The sequence below is a fragment of the Bombina bombina genome, chromosome 2 (genome assembly GCF_027579735.1).
Source record: "Bombina bombina isolate aBomBom1 chromosome 2, aBomBom1.pri, whole genome shotgun sequence".
Classification (NCBI taxonomy): Eukaryota; Metazoa; Chordata; class Amphibia; order Anura; family Bombinatoridae; genus Bombina; species Bombina bombina.
Window position 1 is genome coordinate 969970232 of NC_069500.1, and position 6985 is coordinate 969977216.

A 6985-nucleotide genomic window follows, 5' to 3' on the forward strand; every position below is an offset into this window, starting at 1 on the left:
ATTTACTGTACCCACACATATATAACGTTTTTCTCGCCATTAAATGGACTTTCTAACAATACCATTATTTTCATCATATCTTATAATTTGCTATAAAAAAATTATAAAATATGAGGAAAAAAACACACACGCTTTTTCTAACTTTGACCCCCAAAATCTGTTACACATTTACAACCACCAAAAAACACCCATGCTAAATAGTTTCTAAATTTTGTCCTGAGTTTAGAAATACCCAATGTTTACATGTACTTTGTTTTTTTTGTAAGTTATAGGGCAATACATTCAAGTAGCACTTTGCTATTTCCAAACCACTTTTTTCAAAATTAGCGCTAGTTACATTGGAACACTGATATCTTTCAGGAATCCCTGAATATCCATTGACATGTATATATTATTTTTTAGAAGACATCCCAAAGTATTGATCTAGGCCCATTTTGGTATATTTCATGCCACCATTTAGCTGTCAAATGCGATCAAATAAAAACAATCGTTCACTATTTCACAAATTTTTTCACAAAGTTTAGGTTTCTCACTGAAATTATTTACAAACAGCTTGTGCAATTATGGCACAAAATGGTTGTAAATGCTTCTCTGGGATCCTCTTTGTTCAGAAATAGCAGACATATATGGCTTTGGCATTGCTTTTTGGTAATTAGAAGGCCTGCTAAATGCCACTGCGCACCACAAGTGTATTATGCCCAGCAATGAAGAGTTAATTAGGGAGCATGTAGGGAGCTTCTAGGGTTAATTTTAGCTTTAGTGTAGTGTAGTAGACAACCCCAAGTATTGATCTAGGCCCATCTTGGTATATTTCATGCCACCATTTCACAGCCAAATGCGATCAAATAAAAAAAAAAGTAAAATTTTTCACAATTTTAGGTTTCTTACTGAAATTATTTACAAACAGCTTGTGCAATTCTGGCACAAATGGTTGTAAATGGTTCTCTGGGATCCCCTTTGTTCAGAAATAGCAGACATACAGTATATGGCTTTGGCGTTGCTTTTTGGTAATTAGAAGGCCGCTAAATGCCGCTGCGCACCACATGTGTATTATTCCCAGCAGTGCAGTGGTTAATTAAGGAGCTTGTAGGGTTCATTTTAGCTTTAGTGTAGTGTAGTAGACAACCCAAAGTATTGATCTAGGCCCATTATATTTCATGCCACCATTTCACCGCCAAATGCGAACAAATAAAAAAAAATCGTTCACTTTTTCACAAACTTTTTCACAAACTTTAGGTTTCTCACTGAAATTATTAACAAACAGCTTGTGCAATTATGGTACGAATGGTTGTAAATGCTTCTCTGGATCCCCTTTGTTCAGAAATAGCAGACATATATGGCTTTGGCGTTACTTTTTGGTAATTAGAAGGCCACTAAATGCTGCTGCGCATCACACGTGTATTATGTCTAGCAGTGAAGAGGTTAATTAGGTAGCTTGTAGGGCTTGCAGGGTTAATTTTAGCTTTAGTGTAGAGATCAGCCTCTCACCTGACACATCACACCCCCTGATCCCTCCCAAACAGCTCTCTTCCCTCCCCCACCCCACAATTGTCTGCCAGTACTAAAATAAAAGGTATCTTTTACTTTTAGCATATTTACATATGCTGCCGTGTAGGATCCACCCTTAGCCCCCAACCTCCCTGATCCCCCCCCAAACAGCTCTTTAACCCTCCCCCTCTACCTTATTGGGAGCCATCTTGGGTACTGGTAGCTGTCTGCCAGTACCCAGTTTACAATAAAAATAGACTTTCCCCCCCAAACACCAATCCCCCACCCCCTCCCAGATCTCTTAGATCCATTTTATACCCATTCCCTCCCCTTTCTCCCACTTTTTAACATAACATTTTTCTGTAGTGTAGCGATACCCCCCACACTTCCATATAAACATCAATATGGAATAGAGGGCACTCACAGGTCTTGATTGAATTTCAACTTTTTATTATCAATAAAGATTTAGTTGTGGAGCCGAAACGTCGACCTATGTGAATCTTTATTGATAATAAAAAGTTGAAATTCAATCAAGACATGTAAGTGACCTCCATTCCCTGACTCCCCCCCCCTCTCCCATATGCTATTCGCTCTGTGTAGTAATCAAAGTCGGTACAGCCCAGGTTTTAAAACTTCCCTCACATGGAGTGGGGGAAGATATTGAGCACTGCTGGGGCTTATGTCACCCCCCCCCCCCAACAGTGTCACTTGGTGCTGTCCGCAACCCCCCCCCCCCCCAGTAAGGCCACTGCATCTGACTGCTCCTTCCTCTTTGCCCTGGTTACCAGTGTATGGAGGAGACCATATGAAGAGGATGCTCCGTGCTGGATGTCTTCAGATGGACCCGCTCCGCGCCGCTGGGATCAAGATAGAAGATGCCGTCTGGATGAAGATAGAAGAGGCCGTCTGGATGAAGACTTCTCACCTGGATGAAGATAGAAGAGGCCACCTGGATGAAGACTTCTCGCCGCCTGGATGAAGATCGTTCAAGTGGGACTTCAAAAACTGTAAGTGGATCGTCGGGGTTAGTGTTAGGGGGTTTTTAAGGGTTTTTTGGGTGGGGTTTTTTTTTAGATTAGGGTTTGGGCAGCAAAAGAGCTAAATGATCTTTTAAGGGCAATGCCCATGCAAATGTCCTTTTCAGGCAATGGGTAGATTAGGTTTTTTTAGATAGTTTTTTTTTTATTTTGTGGGTTTGGGGGTGGGGGTTTGTAATGTCAGTGGATCTTGTAATTTTTTTTCAGGTAATAGAGCTGTTTAATTTAGGGCAATGCCCTACAAAAGGCCCTTTTAAGGGCTATTGGTAGTTTATTCTAGATTAGGTTTTTTATTTTTGGGTGGTTTTTTTTTTTAAATGGGTATTGGGATAGGAATAATTTTTATTATTTTTGATAATTTGTTTGTTATTTTGTGTAATGTATTTTTTTTTTTCGTTTTGGGGTGGGTTTTTATTTTTAGATTAGGGCTTGGGCAGCAATAGAGCTAAATGCCATTTTAAAGTTCAATGTCCATACATATGCCCTTTTCAGGGCATAGGGTAGATTAGGTTTTACTTTATTTATTTTGTGGGTTTGGGGGTGGGTTTTGTATACTATTAGGGGATGTTTGTTTTGTTTTGTAGCAAAAGAGCTGTTAACTTTAGGGCAATGCCCTACAAAAGGCCCTTTTAAGGGCCCTTGGTAGTTTATTATAGACTAGTCCTAAAGCCCTTTCACACGGGCCATTTTTTGCAGTACAGTGGTCCCACCCCTTGCGTTCTCTCCCTCCCACTCTCTTTTGCTTTCTCTCTCTCCCCCCTCTCTTTTGCGCTCTCTCTCCCCCCCCTCTCTTTAGCACTCTCTCTCTCTCCCCCTCTTTGCGCTCTCTCTCTCCCTCTCTATCTCCCCTCTCTTTCTATCTCCCCTCTCTCTTTCTCTCTCTCTCTCTCCCTCTCTCTCCATCTCCCCCTCTCTCTCTCCATCTCCCTCTCTCTTTCTCTCTCTCCCCTCTCTCTCCATCTCCCCTCACTCTCTCTCCCCCTCTCTCTCTCTCTCCCCCCTCTCTCTCTCCCCCCTCTCTCTGCCCCCTCTCTCTCCCCTCTCTCTCTCCCCTCTCTCTCACTCCCTCTCTCTCACTCCCCTCTCTTTCTCTCTCCCCTCTCTCTCGCTCCCTCTCTCTCTCCCCTCTCTCTCGCTCCCTTCTCTCTCTCCCCTCTCTCTTTCTCTCTCCCCTCTCTCTCCCCTCTCTCTTTCTCTCTCCCCTCTCTCTCTCTCTCTCTCTCTCTCTCTCTCTCTCTCCCCTCTCTCTCTCTCTTCCCTTTCTCAACCTCTCTCTCTCTCCCCTCTCTCTCTCCCCCTCTCCCCCCCTCTCTCTCTCCCCTCTCTCTCCACTCTCTCTCCACTCTCTCTTCCCTCTCTCTCTCTCTCTCTCTCTCCCCTCTCTCTCTCCTCTCCCTCTATCTCTCTCTCTATCTCCCCCCTCTATCTCTCTCTATCTCCCCTCTCTCTCCCCTCCCTCTCTCTTCCCTCTCTCAACCCTCTCTCTCTCCCCTCTCTCTCTCTCTCTCTCTCCCCTCTCTCTCTCTCTCTCTCTCTCTCCCCTCTCTCTCCCTCTCCCTCTCCCTCTCTCTCTCTCCTCTCTCTCTCTCCTCTCTCTCTCCTCTCCCTCTCTCTCTCTCTCTCTCTCTCTCTCTCTCTCCCTCTCTCTCTCCCCTCTCTCTCTCCCCTCTCTCTCTCCTCTCCCCTCTATCTCTCTCTCCTCTCCCCTCTATCTCTCTCTCTCCTCTCCCCTCATATCTCTCTCTATCTCGCCCTCTCTCTCTCCCCTTATTCAACCTCTCTCTCCCCTCTTTCAACCTCTCTCTCTCTCCCTCTTTCAATCTTTTTTTTTGTAATGTTAATTTTAGTGTAAGGCAGCTTAGGTTTTATTTGACAGGTATGTTTGTATTTATTTTAATAGGTAGTTAGTGAATTGTTAATAACCTATTTACAAACTAGTCTACCTAGTTAAAATAAATACAAACTTACCTGTCAAATAAAACTAATAACTTAAGCTAGCTACAATATAACTATTAGATATATTGTAGCTAGATTAGGTTTTATTTCACAGGTAAGTATTTTGTTTTAAATAGGAATTATTTAGTTCATAATTGTAAGTTTAGTTTAGCTATATTTTAATTATGTTAAAGTTTAGGGTGTTGTTTGGGTATGGTTAGGCTTAGGGGTTTCGTTAGGGTTAGGTTTAGGGGTTAATATAGTTTAATTTAGGTTGTTGCGATGTGGGGGGCTGGCGGTTTAGGGGTTAATAGGTTTATTTAGTGTGTAGTGATGTGGGAGGCCAGAGGTTTAGGGGGATAATAACTTTTATTTAGTGGCGGGGCGATGTCGGGGAGCGGGCGGAAGAGATGGTTAATAGATTTATTTATAGTGTGGGCGATGTTGGGGTGCAGCGGGAAATGGGGTTAATAACCCTTTAGTATATTGGCCCGGCGATATCCAGGAGCGGCCAGATTAGGGGTTACCTAGTTTTATTTAGGTGGCGGGGATATCGGGGGATGGCAGATTAGGGGTTAATAACATTATGTAGGTGCCGGCAATGTCGGTGGGGGGCAGATTAAGGGTGTTTAGACGTGGGGTTTATGTTAGGTTTAAACGTTCGTTTTTTTTCCCCCCATAGACATCAATGGGGCTGCGTTACTGAGCTTTTCTTTCCCGCAATTCCAGGTGTTATACTTTTTTTCTGACCCGCTCTCCCCATTGAGGGTCTATAGAGAAGAAGTGTGCACGAGCCACGTCAAAACAGTGCTTGTATTTTGTGCGGTATGGAGCTTAAAAGCACCATATTGCATGCACAAGCCGGCTGTTTCAAGCCTTGTAATGGCCTGCACTATAGAGAGTTAAATAACGCAACTTTTGTTGTGTTCTTTTATTTCCCCTATAGCGTGCATAACTCGTAATCTAGGTGAGATGAGCCAGAAAAAAGTACCAAATCTGAAAAACATGTAAATGATTTAATGTTGGCATTCTTACTTAGGGTTGTTATGAGGTTATGTACCAGTACCCTCTTAACTACAGAAAAGGCCACAGGTGGGATATAGGCCAAATCTGGGTCCGAGCAGCTCTGGCTTCTTAACTTGACTATTTATATCTCCATGCATTTTACAAATCCTCACATGAACTGTTAGAAGAACTGTATTCTTTTCTGGATGTCCTTCAAGGTGGTTAACATACTTCCTGTGCATTTTGACAAGCTACTGTACGGGACAGTCTACTTGATTTTTTTTTATTGTGTAAAAGATAGATAACCCCTTAAACTACCCATTCCCCAGCTTTGCATAACCAACATTGTTAGATTAATATACTTTATAACCTCTAAAAATCTAAATCTCTGCCTGTTTGTAAGTTCCTGCAGGCCAGCTCTTATCTCAGTATATTTTATTAGTTTATCACAGCTAGACAGTGCTAGTTCCTGAGTGCCATATAGATAACATTGTGCTCATGCCTGTGGAGTTATTGGTGAACCAGCACTAAGCACTGAGATAAGGGCAGTCTGCATAGGCTTAGATACAAAGTAATCACAGAGGTAAAAAGTATAATAACCCCGTAACCCAAATGGAAATATATATACGTCATGCAGTACTTTGCCTAGTCTCAGCTGTTAAGTTTCTGAGCTCCAGGCATCTGCCTGCATATGGAACCGGAGCATGATCGGTGCTCCAGTTCCATATGAAGGCAGATGCCAGATCATTATAGATAGTGACACTGTGTGTCACTGTCTGTAACAATCATCTGCTGGTACCAAAATACCATCAGATATATGTAGAAATATGCATTTATGAATAATAAGAACATATTCTTCTATGTCGAAGAACTTTGGAATGTGAAATATTCATACATTTATGTCGCAAATAGCGCACTTAAGAGTATGCTATCGGGTTTGCGTGCGAGTAGAGTGGGTGTTTTTCCACTTTTTTTGCTCCCTTAACTTCTATGGTGGGATCGGTTATCGCGCTTGTGATATTCTATGTTTGGCTTAGTTCGGGTTAGCACACGAGCGAAACCAGTTTACTTTCAACTTGTAGTACGAGCGCTACCCAACGTGAGCAAATAGGTAACTTCTAGCGCAGTTAATGCTTGAGCCAGGAGCATTAAATATCACTCGACTTGTAACCAGGCCTTTTATAGGTACTGGCAGGACAGCTGCCAGTGCTAAAGATGGCCGCCATTAGAGGAAGGGGGGATAAAGAGAGCTATTTGGAGGATTCAGGGAGGTGGAAGGGTTAAGAAGGATCACTACTCTGCAGGGGAAAAAATTTATATATATATATATATATATATATATATATATATATATATATATATATATATTATATATATATATATATATATATATATATATATATATTATATATATATATATATATATAATAATAATAATAATAATAATAATAAAAACACCTAAACCTCATATTGGTAGGCTGTCTGCCAGTACCTAAGATGTTAGTAACCAGTGGGGGTGA